Raw genomic sequence first — 25,387 nt, forward strand, 5'->3', positions numbered from 1 at the left:
GCATGATAGAAGGAGTAGACTTCCTGATAACATAGCATACAAAAATTGACCTTAGGCGACATGTGGTTGAGCCTAAGAGGCACAATAGCCCAACTAGTGAAGACTGTCGCCAGTAAAGTACTGTCGCAAGGTTCACGTACCTTAAGGAGTGAACCACTTGAACTGCAGACAACACCACTAAGGCTTAATTCGAATGATATTGTGCTTCAAGGCACTGGGAAGTCGCCTTGGGTGAGTATGGAAGAAGAGTGGGCTGTTAATACGTTGTGGGTGCTAGAACCATTTGCAGAACATGATGTACTGGGTACATCACATTGCTTTGTGAGAAGAAGCTGTTCGTGAACAAGGGAAAGGTGCTGGGAAAGTGGCATCCACAAAAATTGATAACTTTGGCATCCATGAGGTAAACTTGACCAAGGGATTGCAGGTAGATGGGATAATGGTCAAATGTATGTGCATTCCTAAGGGACCAAACTGCTGAGGTCATCGCTGCATAGATTTACATGCTATTTCAACTAACTTATGCTAAGAACAACAGACACACACACACACACACACACACACACACACACACACAAACGCCAGAGGGTGACTCGAACCACCGCGTAAGGTGGCGCAGTGGTTAGCACACTGGACTCGCATTCGAGAGGACAACGGTTCAATCCCGTCTCCGGCCCTCCTGATTTAGGTTTTCCGTGAGTTCCCTAAGTCGTTTCAGGCAAATGCTGGGATGGTTCCTTTGAAAGGGCACCTCCGATTTCCGTCCCAATCCTTCCCTAACCCGAGCTTGTGCTCCGTCTCTAATGACCTCGTTGTCGACGGGACGTTAAACACTAACCACCAACCAACCATGACTCGAACCTCCGGCGGGAGGGGCCGCACAGTCCGTGACAGGGCGCCTCAAACCACACGGCCACTTCGTGCGGCTGCTGGTACATCCTCCGGATGCCCTATGTGAGGATTATTGGGAAATGATACTTGTGCACCGTTATGAGGCACTGGCAGCAGCTAAAACTACCTGTGTAAGAAGGTAGATCATATGTAAGGAAGAGAAAGAGTGGAAATCAAGAGGATTGTATTAGATTATGAGGATTTATTTTTCCTGTACTGCCATTGCAGCAGCACCTGTGAAGCAACATCGAATTCCTAAAGGGAATGAAGTACCATTATGTTGAAAACCATACAGTATACCTCAGTATTTCCAGCCATTTACCGAAGTATTTATTAACCTGCAGCTAGCCGAGGGAATAATCGAGAAAAGCAACAGTCCATGGGACACTGCTGTGGTGGCTGTGCCGAAGAGGTCACCAGATGTGTCAGAGAAATATAACTTTTGGTGTGACTGCAGACTTGTTAACAGAAAGATGATTTCAGATGTGTACACGATACCAAATATCACAGAGACCTTGGGCAACTTGGTGCAGTGCAAGTGCTTCTCCCATAGATCTAAGGAGTTGGTACCATCAACTGGAGGTGTTACCTGAGGACTGACCGAAGACATCGTTCTCGGTCCCCAATACTGAAGGATGGCATATGGGTTAAAAGAGTTGTTGGACTGGGTATTCAGTGGTCTGAAATATGAGCGATGTATGACGTACCTCGATATAATTGTTTTCTCGAGGAATTGACAGAGCATACTGGACAGTTACATGAGGTGTTTATAAAGTTAGGTGCCTCACATTTCATGGTAAGTACTGTGAAATGCCGGCATAACGCTCGGCTTTCCGGACGGGAAGGAGCGCCTGGTCCCCGGCACGAATCCGCCCGGCGAACTTGTGTCGAGGTCCTGTGAGCCGGCCAATCTGTGGATGGTTTTTAGGCGGTTTTCCATCTGCCAAGGCGAATATGGGCTGGTTCCCCTTATTCCTCCTCAGCTACACTATGTCGGCCATTGTTTCTCAAACAGGTTCTCCACGTACGCTTACACCAGCTTTACTGTACCACGCAAACATAGGGTTTACACTCGCCTGGTTTGAGACGTTCCCTGACAAGGTCCATCGGTTCCGAACCGCACAATAACCCTGGGTTCGGTGTGGGGCAGCGGAGGGGTGAAGTGGACTGCGGTAGTAGTCGTGGGGTTGTGGACCACTGCGGCTGCCGCGGGGGCGGAGCCTCTCCGTCGTTTCTAGGTCCCCGGTTAACATACATACATACTGTGAAATGCCATTTTCCTTTGGTAGAAACTACTTTAGTGAAACGTGTTATCAGTAGTGAAAGAGTTAAGAGAAACCCAAGGTTGGTGCAGGCAGTGAAAGATTTTGCAGTTCCTAGGAATAGTAACGATTTACAATCATATTTGGGTTTCGCTAATTATTTTAGATAATTCATAAATAGGTTTGCAGTTGTGGCAAGACCACTTATCCAATTTTTGAAGAAAAGTGAGCCGCGGGGATTAGACGAGCGGTCTGAGGCGTTCGCACGGCTCCCACCGTCGAAGGTTCGAGTCCTCTCTCGGCATGGGCGTGTGTATTGTCCTTAGTGTGAGTTTAAGTTAGGTTAAGTAGTGTGTAAGCTTAGGGACCAATGATCTCAGCAGTTTGGTCCCATAAAACCTTACCACAAATTTTCAAATTTTCCAAGAAACGTGAAACGTTGGAGTCAGCAAATTTATGGTAGAACACATCTGAGGGATTGAAGTGGGCATTAACATCGAGTCAATTGTTAGTTTATCCATGTTTCATGTGATGTTTCCACTGAGACATTGGGCTTAGTTTTGAGTAAGGTAATAAGCAATAAAGAGCATCCTGTAGCATACACTTCCTGAGGACTGAATAGAGCAAAGAGGAACCACTCTATGACAGGAAAGTAAATATTGAGTGTGATATATGGGGTCATGTATTTTTGGTTTTATTTACATGTGAAGGAATGTAAGTTGGTAACTGATCACGCAGCTCTCATATGGTTGTTAGGGCTAAGGGGCATATCAACTAGACTCAGAAGTTGGGTGCAAGCATGAATGTATTTCGAATATGACGTTTTATATATACCTGGTAGTAAATGCTGGGGCATGGTTCGTTTAAGCAGAAAGGTGGCAGTATACAGGTACTGTGTCACAACCTTATGTAATGGCTGACTGGAAGTTGTACACAACACATCCGCTGTTCTTTGTATGTGACAGCGTGTTATGTGAGACAATAAGGTTGGAACCATGCGGGGTAATATCAGCTGACCCGAAGGAAGAAGTCCTGAGTGTGTACGTGATCAAATGCTGTCTGGACATCGAGAGTGCAGAAGAAAAATAAGAGTGGCGGAATGCTGTTGGTAGAAGACGAAACTGGGAGATGTTGACAAGTACATAAGAAATTATATACAATGAGCACAATGAGTAGATATGAACTATGGTCTAGTGCTACTGATAAGGTTGCCATATATGATTAAAACTTTTCAAATTATTAGGGTGACTACTTTGGGACCATTTACCAGCACTCCTGCAGGTAAACGCTTGGTCATTTTCCTTGCTACGTGGAACTGATAATTGTTCCTAATAAGTAAGCACCAACAGCGGCGTAAGCGTTGGCCAACAGCTGGTTGCTCAGATTTGGTGTGCCAGAAACCATAATGACGAACCAGTGAACGAATTTCATTCGATATTTTAGTGGAGAAGAAAACAATATGAAGTCTACACAAAAGGCAACGATTTTCACGCACTTTTTATGCGTTCATTGTAGATGGCTAACATTTTTATTTTTCACACTTCTAATGTAAATTTTTTCGGCGTCAAACATTTGAAGAAATGATTCTCATGTCAATGTCGTGTTTAGGTAATACGTAGTACTTGTGGCAAGATACATTGTGTGGCTTTCATGTAGACTGCAGATGCTTACAAAGACATTTAACATATTTGGCAGTGTCGTGAAGCGATGGTGTCAGGTGCCTACATAATCTTGTGTGAGCCATAATAAATAATAATGTTAGACGACCAGCCTGAACTCACTTAGGGAAATGGTTGAGGTTTTAACATATCTACAGACATGGCGCCCTGCAACTTGGTCCAGACAGCTACAACATGTAGTCAGCTAAAGTCACTCTAAATTTCTCTGCGAGACAGTTGATAGTTGAATGGTAACATTTATCCTCCCTCCAGTGTACATCCTCGTTACATGCCTTATGAAAGTGATCTTAAGGACATTAAACCCAGTTTTCAATCGTGTGATTATTGTCACAACATTTTTCGGAACATTTTCAAATGCTTTTTTATGCCATTAGGCCTCGCCGCAACTTGAGAACAAGCTGCAAAATGGGATAATGTTGTCTCGAGACGTGTTGTGGCAATTATCACACTGTTGACAACTAAGCTGCATATCCTCAATATTGCTTGAATAACAGTTGTATGATGGCTTCGCATCATCTATAACTTATGAAGGATGTTATGTAATTACAAGCCAAACTACCTGTTCGTAATACAGGATTCCTAAGTCAACTCCTTTAAGGAGGCACTCGATCGTTACTGGTACATTCAGTCTGACTACGTACAAGTAGTGCATAACCATAGCAATTCCAAGGTATTTTCCGTAACGCGCGTTACCAAGGTTGGGGGGTACTTTGTGCTCACCCTAAAACAAAATTTTAAAAATAGCAAAATTCGTTAATTGTTGCTGAATTATATTCACAACATACACTACTGGCCATTAAAATTGGTACATTTGTGAGAGATCTGGAGAATGTGCTCACCAGGGCAGCAGTCGCACATTTTCTGTATCCAGAAAGGCCCGTACAGGACCTGCAACATGCGGTCATGCATTATACTGCTGAAATGTAGGGTTTCGCAGGGATCCAATGAAGGGTAGAGCCACGGGTCGTAACACATCTGAAATGTAACGTCCTCTGTTCAAAGTGCCGTCAATGCGAACAAGAGGTGGCCGAGACGTGTAACCAATGGCACCCCTTACCATCACGCCGGGTGATACGCCTGTGTGGCGATGACGAATACACGCTTCCAATAGCGTTCACAGCATTGTAGCCAAACACGGATGCGACCATCATGATGCTGTAAACAGAACCTGGATTCATCCGAAAACATGACGTGTTGCCATTCGTGCACCCAGGTTCGTCGTTGAGTACACCATCGCAGGCACTCCTGTCTGTGATGCAGCGTCAAGGTTAACCGCAGCCATGGTCTCCGAGATGATAGTCCATGCTGCTGCAAACGTCGTCCAACTGTTCTTGCAGATGGTTGCTGTCTTGCAAACGTCCCCATCTGTTGACTCAGGGATCGAGACGTGGCTGCACGATCTGTTACAGCCATGCGGATAAGATGCCTGTCATCTCGACTGCTAGTGATACGAGGCCGTTGGGATCAAGCAATGTCGCGATACGATAAACCGCAATCGCGATAGGCTACAATCCGACCTTTATCGAAGGTGGAAACGTGATCTTACGCATTTCTCCACCTTACACAAGGTATCACAGCAACGTTTCACCAGGCAACGCCGGTCAACAGCTGTTTTTGTATGAGAAATCGGTTGGAAACTTTCCGCATGTCAGAACGTTGTAGGTGTCGCCACCGGCGCCAACATTGTGTGAATGGTCTGAAAAGCTAATCATTTGCATATCATAGTATCTTCTACCTGTCGGTTAAATTTCGCGTTTGTAGCACGTCATCTTAGTGGTGTAGCAATTTTAATGGCAAGTAATGTACTTTTCAAAGTAGCACAGATATGTAATCGGGTTCCAGTACATGAAAATTACCTTCTAACACCATCCTTTCAATACCAACGCATTTTCAATGAAGTGTACTACCGACTTTATGACCACGACAAAAAATATAAAAAATGCAAATTTCATTCATTGTCGGTGACTTTTACTCTCAATGTAGTTTGCGATGAGAAACTGATGCGTAAGGAAGGCCCTGAACCTGGTAATATCGAATACGACGTTCATTGGGGAAAGTGACATCTACTACTGAGACTTAAGTTTTTGGTTAACTTTAACTGAAAAATTTAAAACGTATATAGAATGTGATAGAAGAATTCATTAAAAACAATAAATATATCTCTAAAAATTTTAAAATATAAACAAACTGACTAGATTATAATAGTTTGAAAAGGTGGGCGTGAAGTACCCCGCCAAATTGTTACTGCGAATGTTAAATCATTGATTAATCCGTCGAAGTTAGGGTAGTTCTCCTTTACTTTATACATTGTCCGGCACATCACAGCCTGGTGTTTCAGGGTTTCAGCATAAACCTTACATACGTTTTTATTCACAGCCTCTTTTTCTCATTTCTCCCTCACTTAGGTCTTTTTTCTCTTCACACGTTACAGTTCCTAAATATGTATCATCTCAGGTATTGCCATCAACCGTAACGTAACCATAAATATGTGTACATCGTGAAATATAAGGCGTTTGACCTATATTTCGTAATCAAACCAGGGTAAATAACGAATTAAATAACTGTATTTCAGTGTAATGGTAAAAGAATTATTGGGGAAAGCATTTTTTCTAGTCTTGGCGTTCAGACCACCTTTGAGACAGAGCGAAAATAACAGCACCCGAGAGATTTTCCGATCTAATTCGATTAAACCGCTTTTCCTTCGAATGGGAGCCAGCTGTTTCACACCACACCACATCTGTCAGTACACTGTGTAGCAATGATAACACGCTCTTCGGGCAACGTCTTACCATTGTCATAATTGATATGGAGCAATCTGCGCGTGCAAATAGTGGGATTCTCGCACAAACATCACTTGTGTGCGTCTGGCGTACAAGGCTGGGATTGCGTGATTAGCACATGCTCTGTTTGGTTCACCGTGCTAAGCTGTGTGGTGAGCGGATTCGCTGTCAGTGTTGAACTTCACGAACCATTCTTCTTAACAGGTCGTGCCACTGTTGTAGGCATTAAATAATTTGCGATGGATATAAGCCTTTTTACGAAGCAGCAGCATATCTGTGTTCGAGCTATAGCTGAAGTATTTTCAGCGTCTATAGCTTTAGTATGCCGATCATTCCGCGTCTACCGGCAGCATAATTACGAAAACGCCTTCTGTGACGTGATGTGTATGATATATTTTAATATTTCAGGTTATTCAGTTGTTCATTGTAACGAACGTGGTTTATCTTTGACGGCAACCGAAAGAAAGTTGTGATTGGTCCTGTTGTATATTCTTTCTGTAAATTTTGAAGAGACAACACTACTTTCATTATTTTTCACCCCACGGCTTGCTCAATATTTTTGCGATAGCTTATCTGCTCTTCCACTCTTTCTCCAGGTAATGATCAAAGCCGTACGTGAGCATTGGTCGTGAGGTTGAAGCGGACACTATTGATACCCAGAAGCAATTAGGGTCGCTGTGTGAACTTCGTTTACAATGTCAAATACAATAACAAAATCCTACATTATTGTGAGAGTTTCTTTTTCTGGGATTTGTTAAAGATATTTTTCATCTTTATTGAATAAGGAAAAGATCAGATGAGAAAGAACTGACGCATCTTTCGGCAATGGTTACAAACTCTGAAAAAAAAATTGGCGTTCTCATTATCTCTACAATTTAATCGAGGAGAGTCAGAATTAAGTGTAACCCGTCCCCAACAACGCACATTTCTGGAGACAAGAAACCTGATCTTATGGTAGTTTATAAAAACAAAATAAGTCATTTTACTTAACACTTTTCCGTTTCCACGTCTCTTACAAATTTATTCGCCTATTGCCGGCAACGCTAATTCGGATTACTTGGCTTGTAGGCGGCGTTTCTGACATTATCGAGAGATTATAAATTGTTACGTTTTACTAATTTCATCTCTAGTTCCTATAAATTCTGAACCCTGTTCCCCTACTTTCATGAAATTTCGAAGATATACATACGTAAATAAATACATTTTTTTGTTTTATATATTTTTTATTTGCATTGTCTTTGGTACTTAGTATTTTTCTTTCATATGATACGCAGCAAAACAGTCTCCAAGATGTAATGCAACTCCACAAGACCTGTACATTACGTTTTTAGTTTCTTTTGTTCTTGGAACATACATGGAAGTTTCTTCGTTTTCGTTTATTCGTTTCGGAAATACGTAGGCCTATTGGGTGGTGTTGCTTCATGTGTCCCGAAAGTCTGTCAATCTGATCATGATGAGACTTACGCGATGTAGTGGCAACCTCCAAGCTTTGCTCCGCGCATTCATCGTAAATAATCATATGATCTCTTTCGTCTGCCATGATGAAATGGCACAAGTACTTATAAAAACAAAAAACAAAAAAAAACTTGTTGGCATGTGTAACTTATTGTCACCTAAACAAAACACCAACAGAATGCAAAGGTACTAAAGTGCTGTCGCCAGCCACTGAGCCATACTATGCTCACGACACTACTGTGTTGTCGCCGGCCACTGAGCGATACTATGCACTCGACACCACTGTGGTGTCGCCGGCCACTGAGCGATACTATGCACACGACACTACTGTGGTGTCGCCGACCGTTGACCGCTTTTTAGCGCACGGCACCACTGTGGTGTTGCCGGACGGTAGAGTGTTAGAAATTGTTTTATTATTTGTAACGCATAGTAATGGAAAACACTAGTAACAAAAGGAAAAAGGAAGGAAAAACAGAAAATATTATAGATCAACGCCCACTCCAGAACGATATCATTGCAGGCGGTGTGCTAGCTAGGTTTGTGAAAAGGGGATTTGTGAGGTGGGGGGAATTCAGCCCCGGCCACGTACTAGAAACCATCCTGATAATTTCCGAAGTGTATTAGAGAAAACAGTGGAAGACACCGCTAGTGCAGTTGGGGTCGAGGATTTGAACCCCGTTGCCCCAGAATATAGAGTATACAATTTGTTGCCAACAGCAATGACTTACTTGGTACCCAGTACCACCGAGCGAGCGGGCGTCGTGGTTCAGACACGCTAGACTTATTTTCCACCGAGCGTGGTTACGCACACTGGACTCGCATGCGAGAGGACGACGGTTCAAAACTGCGCCCGGCCATCCTAGTTTAGGTTTTTCGTGATTTACCTAAATCACTTAAGGCGAATGACGGGATGGTCCCTTTGAAATGGCACGGCCGACTTTCTTCCCCATCTTTCCCTAATCCGATGGTACAGACGACCTTGCTGTTTGAACTCCGCCTCCAAAACAACAAACCATTCAGCTTACTTTCCGGAGGACCAGGCTCAAAACCCCCAGCCATCAATATAGATGTTACATTATCGGTGCTTCTCTAAATAGCGTGAGGAAAATTCTTGAATGATGCCGTTGAAAAAGACACTGCTGATTTTCTACCCCATCCTTACGCAGTTGGAGATATTGTTCCATTTCTAATGACCTAAATGTATGTGGAACCGTAAAGCCTAGTCTTCCTATTTTTATTTGTTGAGGGCTTTAGTTGTTTCCCGAAGTCATTAACCATTTAATTCTCAAAGAAACGTTATTAAATAATTTAAAGTGGAAGAAAATAATAACAGAATTATTCTGCGAAGTGTCCTAATAAACCGTTTCATTCCAGTCCTTGTCATTAATGCTGCACGGAATACTAAGTGTCATAATGCAAGTGCTACATACACATCAGCAAATGAACCCTCTGTAGTATAGCAAGCAACACTGACTTTATGGAAATGTAAATAAGAAAAAAAAGTTAGTTCTGAAACATAGTAAAATTACTTAGAACTTTTCCACACCATTGTGTCTATTTTGTCAATTACTCTTGTGAAAAATTCAATATTCATGCGCTGTTAGCTACTTTATCTAGTTCCTTCGTTAAGCACAGTTTTTGTAAGCCATTTATGTCGTGATTATTTTGTTTTCTTGATTGAAGCTATGTAAAAATTACTACTGTAACTTTAATAGATGCTAACTAAGTAAAATGTTGCACTTGACTATGGCTTCTTAAATCAGTATAATTGACGGATTTGGTGAGCCAGCTGCAGGCACACAGTAAAAATATATAGTAATTGTTTTTATTTCCGGGTGAATTACTATTTTTCACCATGCCTACCTTGACTGCAGTTACACCTTGCAATATTTCTAAACAATTAACTAGCAGTTGTTTAGTCCAAAACAGCTGCTATATTTCCACACATTAATATTCGCAAAACAGTGATGTACATCTTAATAATTATTATCTGATTGTAATTTTCCTGCATGTTAGTTACTTTTGACTTTCAGGTAAATAGAACATTTACAGGTACACTTATGCGGGAATGCTAAAGTACTTATCATTATCAGGTGAGGCACCAACGTCTCTAGGCATGTGTGTAAACTGTTGTTGGACAGGGCTAGACCAGGTGTCAATTGTCAGTGACTCTGACTTATTGTCATCAAATATGGACACGATTAAACCACTGAGAAATGCTTTAGCATAACTCTAAGCGTCTCAGATCTGCAGTGGCAGAAACGTATTGACAGTAGGAGCACTTCGAAATGTCTTGGGTCCCTCAGTGCTCAACGAAGTTCCTTCTGTGTGTGGGTCTTTACTTTCGATTGAGTTCTTCATCACGATTGGCGACATCAGTTACTGTTGAGTAATTACCCTCATTTTCCAAGTTAAAAACCACAAATCTATCATATGTTTTGACTCTAAAAGCTTTCCCTATAGTTCGTTTATCTATCTTGCAGAAGCTGCAGTCTCTGCCTTATATTGGATCGCAGTTGTTAGGCCCGTAGACAAAGATATACCCAAGTAATTGTGCATTATCATCTCTGACCTACAGGCTAACACCAAGTGGCGATCATTCCTGAAATTACGCTGCTGAGGAGGAGGCACCTAGGGTAACATTTTCTGGCAAAATGCATTCTTTGCTGTGTCTACAAGCCTTTTGATAGACACAGCGTCGTGACAGTAACTGTGGAGTTACATGTGCTTATATGTGCTAGATGTTTATTTATTTATTAAATTTTTATTAAGATATGAAAACGCTTTGTCAAGTAATGCCTCAGAATTTTTCATGTGAAAACATTTGATGCTTTCCAAGTAAAATTAGCTTTATTAATTTTCTACTTCTTTATTCTTCATGTCTGCATATTTGTAGCCCTCTGCCGCTAAAGGGCCCCATTTGTGCAGTGTTACATGACTGTGCGTAGCCTCATTACGTTGGTGAGTGAGAAACAGCGTGCTGTAATCGAGTTTTGAATTCTACAAGGTCGTCCACACGTGGAGCACCCTGAACATGACAATGCCAGATTACACACGAGCGCCGTGAGATCTGCAACAACCCGACGCCTTGGGTTCACTCTCATCTATCATCCCCCGCATAGTTCCGGCTTGGCCCCATCCGATTTTCATCTGCTCGCAAAACTTAAAGAACATATTCCAATATCTCACTTTGACAGTGATGAAGCGGTGCAAGCACAGGTGGGGTTGTAGCTCCGTCAAAGAATAAAACATTTTACAGTGACAGTATCAACAAACTGGTCTCTCGTTGTGAGAAATGTGTTCGTCGTAAGGGCGACTAAGTTGATGTAAATATACAAACAACAATAATAAAGGTGAAGAATGTTAATAACGTTTGTTTTATTTAAAAAGCTTGAAGAGTTTCGAATAAAATGTTTAGAAGCATTAATCTTCAACACGCCTTTGTATATCTCATTCCCAATAGAATGTATCTTGAAATATCCAGAACTTCCCGAAATAATATAATAATGAAGACAAGATTATTATTGTTATTATTAATATTATTATTATTGTAAATATATATGGTAAGGATTTATTTCATTTCATACATTTTCATAGCAAGCACAGTAATGCAAGGCAGTAGCTATGTCCTATTAATAGGAAACATACTAACAATCGATTGTAAGCATTTGAAAGAAATCGTGGAAGGCATAAATTAGAACAGCTGGGTCTCATAAGAAAGCCTCTATCCTCTCTATATTTGCAGTACTGGTTGTTTAACGCTATTGAGTGACATACCGTCATAACATCATATCAACTGAACTTCAGTTGTTCGATTGTGAGGAATAAATTTTATGCAATTCATTTCAGTAGGTTGTACATCCATAACGAAGTCTGTAGGATGTCTGAGCCTACAATGAAAAATACTTTTAAAAGTAGATGTAAAAAATGCGGTTGTCAACTATAGTGGACCCCAACCGAAAGTGAATTCTAGAGTGCAACACACTTTATGGAATAATGGTAATGACCTACTCGCTGTATTATATGCACTGAATAGCTCTCGTTTTTTTTAAAAAAAATCTGATTCACAACTGCTATAATAATTAAAGTAAACACAGCAAATGAGTTCACAGTGGTGGACTTTGTATTTTACCACCAGTTGGGCACTTCCCGAGCGCCTAGGATGGCGAGGTGTTTCGGAATGTAATATATTCATATCCTATTTAAATGACTTATTGTAGTTCACAGATGAATCTTTTATCAATGGCAGTGGTTTCAAAGTGTCTAAAAAGATATTTCGGCACTGTTCTCAGCGCACTGGTGCCCAGTTTCACTGCTTTACGCCGGAGTCGCGTTCTACACATTTAGGTTTTGTAGAATATATTAAATCTATTTGGAACAGAATGTTAACTCTTCAAGTACGGAATTTTATCTTAAAAAATGCTATATATTTTTAGAGATATTTGTATAAAATGTGGACAGGTCAGCCATACTTCTTCCGTCGTGCACCATACTTCTGCCGTGGGGTACCGTCTTGTACCTTGCAGCAGTCTTTTACCATGGACCAATTGATATTTTCAGATGAACTGAAATGTTTTAATGGCTTGATAACTCGAGCTGCCTTGAAAATGGAAATTGGTTGAAAGTGAAAATTCGTTTAAGTTTTCAGTAGCTTATGTTTCAAAGCGTATTTGTCTTGTAACTGGTTTTGGATAATACTTCTGCTTAGTTTGATTTCACATACTGATTATTGACGAGCAGTAGAGTAATAATGTAACAGAAAGATAATTGAATACAATATTGACAAGATCTTTACATTTGGAAAGAAACCTTCATTTCCGGGAGAAGTTTTTGTAATATCAGAGAAAGACTACGGCACAGAAAAATTGAATTCCATTCCTTAAAGCTGGAAAAAGAAAATATCTTAAACTTCTGTTACAGGACTGGCTGATGATGAAAATTTGAAAAATATACCAAGGTGCAACACTCACTCGCAAGTACAAGGAAACTAAGGCGAAGTGGCTGCAAAAACACTGTGGAAAAATCGTAAAGACAACTTCAGCAAATAAAAAAATTTAAATGACTTTCAGAAAAATTAAAAGCGAGGGCTCCATCATTGAGAGCAGGTGTTCCACTTATAAATGATGAGGAGGGAGAGGGTAGGTGAGAGCAATACGTTTTGCGGCCTCTGTGAGAGGAGAGGATTTGTGATAGAAGAAGAAATGGGTGTCGATTTGGAAGACATATGGGATCCACTGTTAGTGTCAGAGTGTGACAGAGCTTAGGGGATTTGCGATCAAACAAATCGGAAGGGATAGGTGACATTAAAAATTTATAAAATCATTAGATCAAGTAGGAAAGTTAGAGTGTAGAACGTATGAGACTGGAGACACACCTCGGACGTGTACCGGTATCATCCTCACAGTCCCAAGGACGGCAAGGCCAGATAAATGCAAGAAATACCATACAATAAATTTGATGACTCATGCATCCACTTACAAATCAGGATAATACACAGAAAAATTTATAAGAAAATTGAGCCCTGTTAAACGATTGTTAGTTTGACTTCAGCAAATGTAACGCACCTGAGATGCGGTTTAGACTTCCAGCCTGATAGTGGAAGCAAAGCTTAAGAAAAACAAACCGACACCTTCGTGGGATTTATCAACCTACAAAAACTCTTCGCCTTCATAAAATTATCTAAGACATTTGAAATTCACAGGCAAATAATTATATGCTGGAGGAAAAAACCAGTAATATACAATATGTTCAACAATCAAGAGAGAAAAATAAGAATGATGGTCAAGAGAGAGATGCTAGGATTAAAATGGGCGTTAGGCACACATGCAATCTATCTTACCCATTACTGTATCTCTGGAAATGAAAAAGAATGAAGGAAATAAAACAGGAAGATTCAGAAATGGAAATAAAATAAGGAGTGAAAGAGTATTAATGATGGGATTCGCTGATGACACTGGTATCTCCTGTGAAAGTGTTATAGACTTAAAAGACTTGTTGAATAGAGTAAGAAATCTTGAATGCAGAATATGAAACGCTAGTAAACGACAGAAACGATGAAATACTCTGGTGTCCAAAATTGAAGCAACAAACGGAAATTTAGCAAGGCTGCGTTTATTTTGCCACAAAACAGTATAAAGAGGTGATAGTAAAGTAGAAAAAATGTGAAGAACAGCCGGCCGTGGTGGTCTCGCGGTTCTAGGCGCGCAGTCCGGAACCGTGCGACTGCTACGGTCGCAGGTTCGAATCCTGCCTCGGGCATGGATGTGTGTGGTGTCCTTTGGTTAGTTAGGTTTAAGTAGTTCTAAGTTCTAGGGGACTGATGACCACAGCAGTTGAGTCCAATAGTGCTCAGAGCCATTTGTGAAGAACACAGAACGAAATAAACTGCAACATGCTTAACGGTAGACAAAAATGTTCTTTTTTTCTTCTTTTTTTCAACATTACGGGTTTGCGCACACACATTCTGACAACTGATTAACGCGCTCAGTATGGGGTGTGACCACCTCTGGCACCAATACAGATCTGACAGCGACGGGACATATAGGATAGGATGGGGCCCCTCCACGCCCGCACCAACGTGGTGACCAAACCAAAAGTTCTGCTGTCACCTCCGTAAGCATGTTAGTTTTGAATCAGGCGTCGCAGGATGCAGGCTGTGATGTTGTCCATGCGTCTGGGTAAGACTACTCATTTACATGGTCCATCAGGAGATAGAAGTGGTCGAAAGCGATCGAAGGGTAGCGGTTGTAAGGGCAGAGGGAAAAAAGTGCCAAGGCCAGCGCCAAGGGAAAAAAACCTCTGCGACAGTAGGACGGGTAGTAAGGGCAGTAGCGGCTTGCTAGCTGCGATAGAGCATGCAAGGTGAGGTCGGTTAGCGTGAGGTATCGTGCATCGTTACCTATGTGTTGCGTGTCCGTTAGCTGGGTCAGTCCGGGTGCTGCGGCTGGGCTCGCTTGTAGTCTCCTAGGCCGGCCGCAGTGGCTTCCTCCCTGCAACATAAGAGTTCGGCGCGGCAACGCATGCGTTGCTGTTATGCCCTCTGCTGCGCCTTGTCGCCGGGGACTTGGTGCAGCTTCATCAGGCTGGTGCAGAACGGCAGCGTGGCTACCATTCAGCGTCCTCCTCTACTGCACGCCGCAGCCCTTTTCCAATGCAGCTCCAAGGAGCTCCGTTTGTTCGAAGAGCTGCGACAGTTCAGCGTCCGAGGAAGTGTTGCCGGTCGGTCGCATCTTGGCGATGAAGGCTGCCCTTTCGGCTTCTCGATCCCTTGCGGGACCCGCTCCCAGAGCGGTCGGCGTTGCCACCGGTTCCGCTGGGGCGGCGGTTTTCTTCTTAGCACCTTTCACCTGCGGTGCTGCTGGGGCAACCGCTGGCTCAGGCGCACGGACGTCCTTCTGCGAGGTCGCAGGAGTGTTCGCAGGTACTACTGCGCCGGGGCCTCGGGCGAAGACTGCTCGCAGCTGCCTTAAGGCCTCTTCTTTCTCTGCAGCCACGGCGGCTGCGAAGGCAGCCCTCTCTGTCGCAATGACGGCTCTGAGGGCTGCAGTGGCCTCCTTCACGGCGGTGCCGAGTTCGAGGTCACGTATCTTCTCGGGAGCGCGGGCGGCGTCCTGGCCGCCCGTTTCCAAGCGCTCTTCCCTGCCCCTGGCAGGTGGAGCTGCTGCTGCTGCGCCGTCCCTCTGCTGCGCCGGGCTGTTCTGCGCCCTACGCCGTTTCTGACGTCGTCTTCGCATCTTCCGCTGCGTCGGTGCGGCCGCGGCCGCCTCGCCGCCCCCGACACGGCTGCGGCTTGCAAAAGCAGCACAGCCGCGCCAGCTGGCGACATGCGGGCCGCCACACCGGACACAGGTCGGCAGAACGTTGCTGCCGCGGTCGCAGGCGCGGCTGTCGTGCTCCCCTGAGCACTTGACGCACCGCACCGCGTTGCGGCAATACTTCGCAACATGGCCCTCGCCCTGGCACCTGAAGCACTGGGGCTGTGGGTCCATGGCGGTCGGGAGAGCCTCTGACGTCACCGGGAAGCCCAGCAGCTTCCGCAAGTCGAAGATGTCGCTCCCGCCGTCGACCGTATGCACGGTCACGGCATAGAGCGGCGACCTCTTCTTGTTGGTCCGGTTGTGCAGCCTTGCGGTTACACCACCAAACCCGGCTCGCAGCAGCCCTTCCCGGACCGCTGCCTCGTCACAGCACCAAGGTAGCCCCCTGAGGAGTGCCTTGGTCGTCTTCATCCTTCCTGCGGAAGGTGCATTCTCACGCGCCGGCGGCGCGTCGACGATGTGGTCGGCCACTGCGACCTTGATCGCCCTGTGGTCGGCCACGTTTGCAGCTCCAACGCAGATCAGCGAGTCTGTATCGACAGACTCGTAGACCACTTCGTTCTACATCTACATCTACATCCGTACTCCGCAAGCCACCTGACGGTGTGTGGCGGAGGGTACCCTGAGTACCTCTATCGGTTCTCCCTTCTATTCCAGTCTCGTATTGTACGTGGAAAGAAGGACTGTCGGTATGCTTCTGTGTGGGCTCTAATCTCTCTGATTTTATCCTCATGGTCTCTTCGCGAGATATACGTAGGAGGGAGCAATATACTGCTTGACTCTTCGGTGAAGGTATGTTCTCGAAACTTCAACAAAAGCCCGTACCGAGCTACAGAGCGTCTCTCCTGCAGAGTCTTCCACTGGAGTTTATCTATCATCTCCGTAACGCTTTCGCAATTACTAAATGATCCTGTAACGAAGCGCGCTGCTCTCCGTTGGATCTTCTCTATCTCTTCTATCAACCCTACCTGGTGCGGATCCCACACTGCTGAGCAGTATTCAAGCATTGGGCGAACAAGCGTACTGTAACCTACTTCCTTTGTTGTCGGATTGCATTTCCTTAGGATTCTTCCAATGAATCTCAGTCTGGCATCTGCTTTACCGACGATCAACTTTATATGATCATTCCATTTTAAATCACTCCTAATGCGTACTCCCAGATAATTTATGGAATTAACTGCTTCCAGTTGCTAACCTGCTATTTTGTAGCTAAATGATAAGGGACCTATCTTTCTATGTATTCGCATCACATTACACTTCGCTACATTGAGATTCAATTGCCATTCCGTGCACCATGCGTCAATTCGCTGCAGATCCTCCTGCATTTCAGTACAATTTTCCATTGTTGCAACCTCTCGATACACCACAGCATCATCTGCAAAAAGCCTCAGTGAACTTCCGATGTCATCCACCAGGTCATTTATGTATATTGTGAATAGCAACGGTCCCATGACACTCCCCTGCGGCACACCTGAAATCACTCTTACTTCGGAAGACTTCTCTCCATTGAGAATGACGTGCTACGTTCTGTTATCTAGGAACTCCTCAATCCAATCACACAATTGATCTGATAGTCCGTATGCTCTTACTTTGTTCATTAAACGACTATGGGGAACTGTGTCAAACGCCTTGCGGAAGTCAAGAAACACGGCATCTACCTGTGAACCCGTGTCTAAGGCCCTCTGAGTCTCGTGGACGAATAGCGCGAGCTGGGTTTCACACGATCGTCTTTTTCGAAACCCATGCTGATTCCTACAGAGTAGATTTCTAGTCTCCAGAAAAGACATTATACTCGAACATAATACGTGTTCCAAAATTCTACAACTGATCGACGTCAGAGATATAGGTCTATAGTTCTGCACATCTGTTCGACGTCCCTTCCGTGCGCAGTTCGTCATGGTGTCGAACAGCGCTGTCCACCCACCTTTACACTTGATGTATAAAGGGGGGACAGGCCGCGACTCGTCTTCTCGGGAGTTCCTTGCATCGTCGGCAGACTCAGTGAGTTGCGCAACCGAAGGACCCTTCGTAGCGGCAGGTTTCCTCTGCGCACCTTTCTTTCCCATGCTGTGAGGCGCGAAACACGACAATCTGCACGCGTTGTCAAAACAACGCACGACAATTTTGCTCTGCGCGGCTCCCACAGCACAGAAACCTCTTCACGAGCTCTCAACGGCCGAGTTAGCGTAGCGCGCAACGCCAGCGATGCGATCGCCTCGCCAGCTCAGGCCGCTCTGGGGGCGACGGGACATGATGTGAACGATATTGTCAATCTCATGTTCATGATGTGAATGATATTGTCAATCTCATGTTGAGGCAATAACGCTCTTTTTTCCTGCAGAGCTGCTCACAAGTCTTGGACAGTGATTTGTGGACGCTGACGTGATGAAACCCATCTGTCTAAGTGCATGCCAGACATGCTCTATGGGATTCAAATCGGGAGAGCAAGCAGACCACACCATGCTTACAATATCATCCTTTCCCAATATAATAAAAAAAAACACCCGTGTTGTATGAGGTCAAGCGCTAGCGTTCAACAGTACAAAGTCTGAGCCCACAGCACCTCGCTACAACCGTGCATGAGGTCCCAAGATCTCCTCACGGTACCTGACAGCAGTCAAATCTTGCTAATTCACTCGTAGAATTTCATGTAGAGGTGTTTGAGTGGTCAACGTACTCCCTGCCCACACCATTATGGATCTTCATCGATATCAATCTCTTTACGCAGAGTTTGGGTCCCAAAATCGTGTCCAGATGCGAATCCGTCGAGAATGACTCTCCAGACTAAATGGGGACTCACCTGTGGAAAGAACATTGCTTCACAGTTCGACCGTGCAATTGGCATGTTGACGGCTCCACTGTAGACGTTCCCTTCTGCGAATATACGGCAGAAGAAAACAGACAGCAGGTCTTCAACAATAAAGGCTTCTCTGATGAAGCCTTCTGTACACCGGTTTCCTCGATAAAACACATCCGGGGTATACTGCGAAGTCAGATGCCAATTGCAATGCAGTGCGAAGGCGATACCGTCGTGGCCTTACAGCCAAATAACGGCCCACTCTTCTGATGCCACACACGTTCGTCCTGTCCTGGTCTCCGGGATACAGTTTCGGTCTCTATAAACTGTCGCCTTATCCGAGAAACAGCAGAACGATTCACATTAAACCATCGGGCCACATCAGTTTGGAAAACCCTTGCTGCCATTCTTCATATGGCCTTCCACAGCAGACTGCACCGTCTGTGATTGTGAACATAGCGATTGCGAATGTGGAACTACCCTGAAAACACTACCCCGCTTGATAAGTGCTGGCGTGGTTGGCTTTTGATCGGAACGCCATCTTCCGTGCGGAACACGACCGTAATGACATTTGTTGGCAGTTTGTATGATTATATATATCGTGCATTAGACACAGGACGGGTAAATAGCAGTTTGTTGCTTTAATTTTCGACACCAGTGTAGTAATAAGTAACATAAATGGTATTAGAGATAAACTTAACGTCAAAATATATAAACCATGCATTAGGAGAAGTAAATAGCGCTCTGTGGAGTATGAACCACGTAAGGCCATTAAAGATGGAAAATACTCATCGTGATTTAGTAACGAAATTCCAAAAATTATAAGGAAGCAGAGAATTTTGCACTCTGAAAGGAGAACTTGGAATTGTCAATAGGCAAAAATTTGTAGAAGTTCTTGCGTCCATAAAAATTTCGATGTGAGAAGCATAGATAAACTGCCACATTCACACTTTAGCGAAAGATATTGCCAAGAGCCCGGGAAATCGGGTCGACGCTTCTATCCAGCTACTCATCGTGCATTCTGGTGTAGGGATAGAAGACACAGAAAGGAAAGCGATGTTTTAAATCTAGAATTTAAATTTCATTCATCCAGGAGAACCGTACACACTCGCCCTCGTTTGACCGCCGCACAGGCTTCACTATGGATAACATAATAAGAAGCGTCACTGTTGTGGAGGAGAAACCGAAAAAATTGAAAAGAAGTAAGTCGTCCCATCCCAGTTCGTTTTTACAGAGGGTACTTTATAGCACTGGCTCCTTACTTAGCTTGCATTTGTCATAAATATCTCACCCGGCGAAAAATCCGAAGCGACTGAAAAAAAGGCAGCCGACTCCTGTGTGAAAGAAGGGTAAAATAACGAATCCCCAAAATCACAGATAAATATCATTTACGTAGGCTTGTTGGAAAATTGTTGAGTATATTCTAAGTTCGAAAATTATAAATTTCCTTGAGACAAAAAGCTTCTTTTCGCACATAGACCAGGATTTAGAAAGCATCGCTCGTACGAAATTCAACTTGTCCTTTTCTGACACGATATCCTGTAGACACTGGATGCAGAGCAACAGACACATTCCATATTCCCAGATTTCCAGAAAGCGTTTGATACAATGCACCACTTCAGACTATTAACGAAGGTAAGAGGATACGGAATAGGTTCCCGGATATATCAGTGATTCGAAGACTGTTTAAAAAATTGAAAGTACGTTATTCTCGACGGCAAGTGTTCATCAGTGGCAAGACTATTGTCAGTGAAGTGTTCTACACTGAAGTGCCAAAGAAACTGGTATAAGCATTCGTATTCAAATACAGAGATATCGAAACAGGCAGAATGCAGCGTTGCGGTCGGCAACGCCTATATAAGACAAGTGTCCGGCCCAGTTGTTAGATCTGTTACCGCTACTATAATGGCAGGCTATCAAGATTTAAGTGAGTTTGAACGTGGTATTATACTCGGCCCACGAGCGATGGAACAGAGCATCTCCGAGGTGGCGATTGAGTAGGGGTTTTCCCGTACGACTATTTCAAGAGTGTACCGTGAATACCAGGAATCCGGTAAAACATCAAATTTCCGACATGGCTAGAGCCGGAAAAAGATCCTGCAAGAACGGGACCAAGGACGACGGAAGAGAAGTTTTCAACGTGACAGGAGTGCAACCCTTCCGCAAAATGCTGGGCTATCAATAAGTGGCAGTGTGCGAACCATTCAATGAAACATCATCGCTATGTGCTTTCGGAGCCGAAAGCCCACTCGTGAACCGTTTATGACTGCACGACACAAACCTCTACACCTCGTCTGGGCTTGTCAGCACCGACATTGGACTGTTGATGACTGGAAACATGTTGCCTTGTACGACGAGTCTCGTTTCAAATTGTATCGACTGGATGGAAGTGAACGGGTCTGGAGAGAACTTCATGATTGCATGGACCCTGCATGTCAGCAGGGGTCTGTTCAAGCTGGTGGGGGCTCTATAATGGTGTAGGGCGTGTGCAGCTTGAGTGATATGAGACCTCTGGGAGACGTTGCAGCGAGCTGTTCAGAAGAGATCTCCACCCCCTCGTACTCTTATAGGTTTATGGACAGCCCTGTAGTATTCATGGTATCAATTCCATCCAACACTACTTCAGGTATTAGTCGAGTCTATTCCATGTCACGTTGCGTTCTCGCGGAGGCCGTGCACGCTATTAGGCAGGTGTACAAGTTTCTTGTACTCTTCAGTGTAGTATCGCCCTTTAGCTTTATACGCATCATCAATGATCTGAGCAATAGGGTGAGCAGCAGTCTGCAACCGCTACTGACGACGCTGTATTATACTGGCTAGTGTCGTCGTTGAGTGATTGCAAAAGGCCACAAGATGACCGAGACGTCGATGAAATATCTAGGACCAACGTTTCAAAGCTATATGAAGTAGAAAGAACATTAGAACGGTAGAAGGGAAGGCGAATAATCGACTTTAGTATATAGGGAGAATTGCAGGAAAGTGTAGCTCATTTATTAAGGGGGCCGCGAATAGAACAATAGTGTCACCCATTCCTGAGTACTGTTCGAGTGTTTAGGATCCACATCAGGTCGGATTAAAGGAAGATGTTGAAGAAATTTATATGCGTGCTACTACATTTGTTACCGGTAGATTAGAACAACGGCGAGTGTTAACGGAGATGCTTCGTGTGCTGAAATGGGAGTCAATGGAGGGAAGACAACGTTCTTTTCGCCTAACAATACTGAGAAAATTTATAGATGCAACATTTACAGATTACTGCAGAATGATTCCACAGCCACCAACGTACATTTCGCGTAAGGACAAAGAAGACAACATGAAAGAAATCAGGTTCGCAAAGGGCGCATATAGAGAGTTGTTTTCCCTTCATCATATTTACTAGTGGAAGAGGAAAGGAGATGACCAGTAATGATAAAAGGTGCTTTACGCGATGCACCATATGGTGCGGTTGCAGAGTAGGTATGGAGATGAAGATGTAGATGTCAACTTGTTTAATAACGCAGATTACAGAATCCTGGTCCTAGTATATCTTCTGTAGTGAAATGAGAACTGCCATCGGAGTATAGGGGAATTAACAATTTATGTTGATGTCTTACATGAGCAGGTAGCATTTAACAACGTATAAATTCACTTTTCCACGATTTAACTGCGAACTTGGCAACAGTTCCTACTTTAGTGGGACGACAGGATGTTCAAGTTTAAAGGCTTTTAATGTTTTGGTTACATTTCGAGAAGGAAGAAGCTGTTACTGTTTGATGACCACATTCAGAGTTCCTTTGTTTTTGTTTTTTTGTTTTTTTTTTTATTTTTATTATTGTTTTCAATGGCAGCAGAATCTTCTTGCGTTGTGTTTGGAGCTGGAATGCCAACGAGACAATGTAGGTAATGAGTTTGATCAGACAGGAGACAACCAGTAACGAGACGTAACGTTTGACAGAATGCTACGTCAACATGAATTTTGATTGGTGCAAACTGTGTGGAGAACCCATGCTCGACTGCAGAAAAACAGTTTTTTCACTCAGATATCCTAAATATTGAGGATTGGGCCCACAAATTTTACGAGCTACGTTGTTTCTGGTATTTGCCTTCTCCGCCGCTTGCTGCTCAACAAGAGTTATGTCTGCTTTGTGGACATCTATATTCGTACCAGAGACATGTGAAATTAGTACAGTATTAAAACTGCAGATGTTTTATGTTCCAAAAACGAACCACAACGCTGTTAGATGCTTGCACGTTATTTCATAGGTGAAGAAAATGGCTCTGAGAACTATGGGACTCAACATCTGTGGTCATCAGTCCCCTAGAACTACTTAAACCTAACTAGCCTAAGGACATCACACACATCCATGCCAGAGGCAAGATTCGAAGCTGTGACCGTAGCGGTCACGTGGATCCAAACTGAAGCGCCTAGAACCGCACAGCCACACCGGCCGGCTTTTATAGGTGAATACTGCATAACTAACGGAAATTAAGGTTAGAAGTTACCAAACAGTCGTATTTGGAGCTGCTTGAGAAGCAGTACGAGTCTGGATTGGACAAGAAAAGAAATATAATCGACCTTGACCTTGAATGAAAAGCATCTCAGTATTGACATGATATGACTTACACGCAAGGAAAAAGACTAAATCAGGTTGACTGGATGGAACTTTGAAGACTGTTCATTTCGAATAGGTAATCGGCACCGGAAGGATTAGTACAGTTACCGAACGAGTTTTTCATTGTGAATTGTGTCGCATGGGTACTTGGAGGAGATACACATAAGAGACAGTTGCTTACTTTTATCTACAAACTTGCTTAGTCATAGTGGTTAAATTGTTAGAAACAATGGATGATGAAGTACCGTGAACAAGTGACGTGATAAAATTATTTCCTTATCGTCTATATATGAATGATGGTGCGTCACAGTGTTCACCATAGACTTCGAAATGGTAGATTGCGTGGAGTGAATGTGAGTCTTTTAACTATCAGTAACGGATTCCTTGAATGAAATTACACGTAAAGTAATAACAGCGAGCTTCTGGTCTGGCATGGTTTAATAATTTTTCAATCATCTTTCCTGGAACTGTCATATCAAGGACTAAATGTTGCATGTACGATAACTGTCGCATCCACCAGGTTAAAAATTGGGCAACTTGGAGCAACAGTTGTTGTTGTTGTTGTTGTTGTCTTCAGTTCTGAGACTGGTTTGATGCAGCTCTCCAGGCTACTCTATCCTGTGCAAGCTGCTTCATCTCCCAGTACCTACTGCAACCTACATCCTTCTGAATCTGCTTAGTGTACTCATCTCTCGGTCTCCCTCTACGATTATTACCCTCCACGCTGCCCTCCAATGCTAAATTTGTGATCCCTTGATGCCTCAAAACATGTCCTACCAACCGATCCCTTCTTCTAGTCAAGTTGTGCCACAAACTTCTCTTCTCCCCAATCCTATTCAATACCTCCTCATTAGTTACGTGATCTATCCACCTTATCTTCAGTATTCTTCTGTAGCACCACATTTCGAAAGCTTCTATTCTCTTCTTGTCCAAACTAGTTATCGTCCATGTTTCACTTCCATACATGGCTACACTCCAAACAAATACTTTCAGAAACGACTTCCTGATACATAAATCTATATTCGATGTTAACAAATTTCTCTTCTTCAGAAACGCTTTCCTTGCCATTGCCAGTCTACATTTTATATCCTCTCTACTTCGACCATCATCAGTTATTTTACTTCCTAAATAGCAAAACTCCTTTACTACTTTAAGTGTCTCATTTCCTAATCTAATTCCCTCAGCATCACCCGATTTAATTTGACTACATTCCATTATCCTCGTTTTGCTTTTGTTAATGTTCATCTTATATCCTCCTTTCAAGACACTGTCCATTCCGTTCAACTGCTCTTCCAAGTCCTTTGCCGTCTCTGACAGAATTACAATGTCATCGGCGAACCTCAAAGTTTTTACTTCGTCTCCATGAATTTTAATACCTACTCCAAATTTTTCTTTTGTTTCCTTTACTGCTTGCTCAATATACAGATTGAATAACATCGGGGAGAGGCTACAACCCTGTCTCACTCCTTTCCTAACCACTGCTTCCCTTTCATGCCCCTCGACTCTTATTACTGCCATCTGGTTTCTGTACAAATTATAAATAGCCTTTCGCTCCCTGTATTTTACCCCTGCCACCTTTAGAATTTGAAAAAGAGTATTCCAGTCAACATTGTCAAAAGCTTTCTCTAAGTCTACAAATGCTAGAAACGTAGATTTGCCTTTTCTTAATCTTTCTTCTAAGTTAAGTCGTAAGGTCAGTATTGCCTCACGTGTTCCAACAATTCGACGGAATCCAAACTGATCCTCCCCGAGGTCTGCATCTACCAGTTTTTCCATTCGTCTGTAAAGAATTCGCGTTAGTATTTTGCAGCCGTGGCTTATTAAACTGATAGTTCGGTAATTTTCACATCTGTCAGCACCTGCTTTCTTTGGGATTGGAATTATTATATTCTTCTTGAAGTCTGAGGGTATTTCGCCTGTCTCATACATCTTGCTCACCATCTGGTAGAGTTTTGTCATGACTGGCTCTCCCAAGGCCGTCAGTAGTTCTAATGGAATGTTGTCTACTCCGGGGGCCTTGTTTCGACTCAGGTCTTTCAGTGCTCTGTCAAACTCTTCACGCAGTATCGTATCTCCCATTTCGTCTTCATCTACATCCTCTTCTATTTCCATAA

The sequence above is a fragment of the Schistocerca gregaria genome, chromosome X (assembly GCF_023897955.1).
Source record: "Schistocerca gregaria isolate iqSchGreg1 chromosome X, iqSchGreg1.2, whole genome shotgun sequence".
NCBI lineage: Eukaryota > Metazoa > Arthropoda > Insecta > Orthoptera > Acrididae > Schistocerca > Schistocerca gregaria.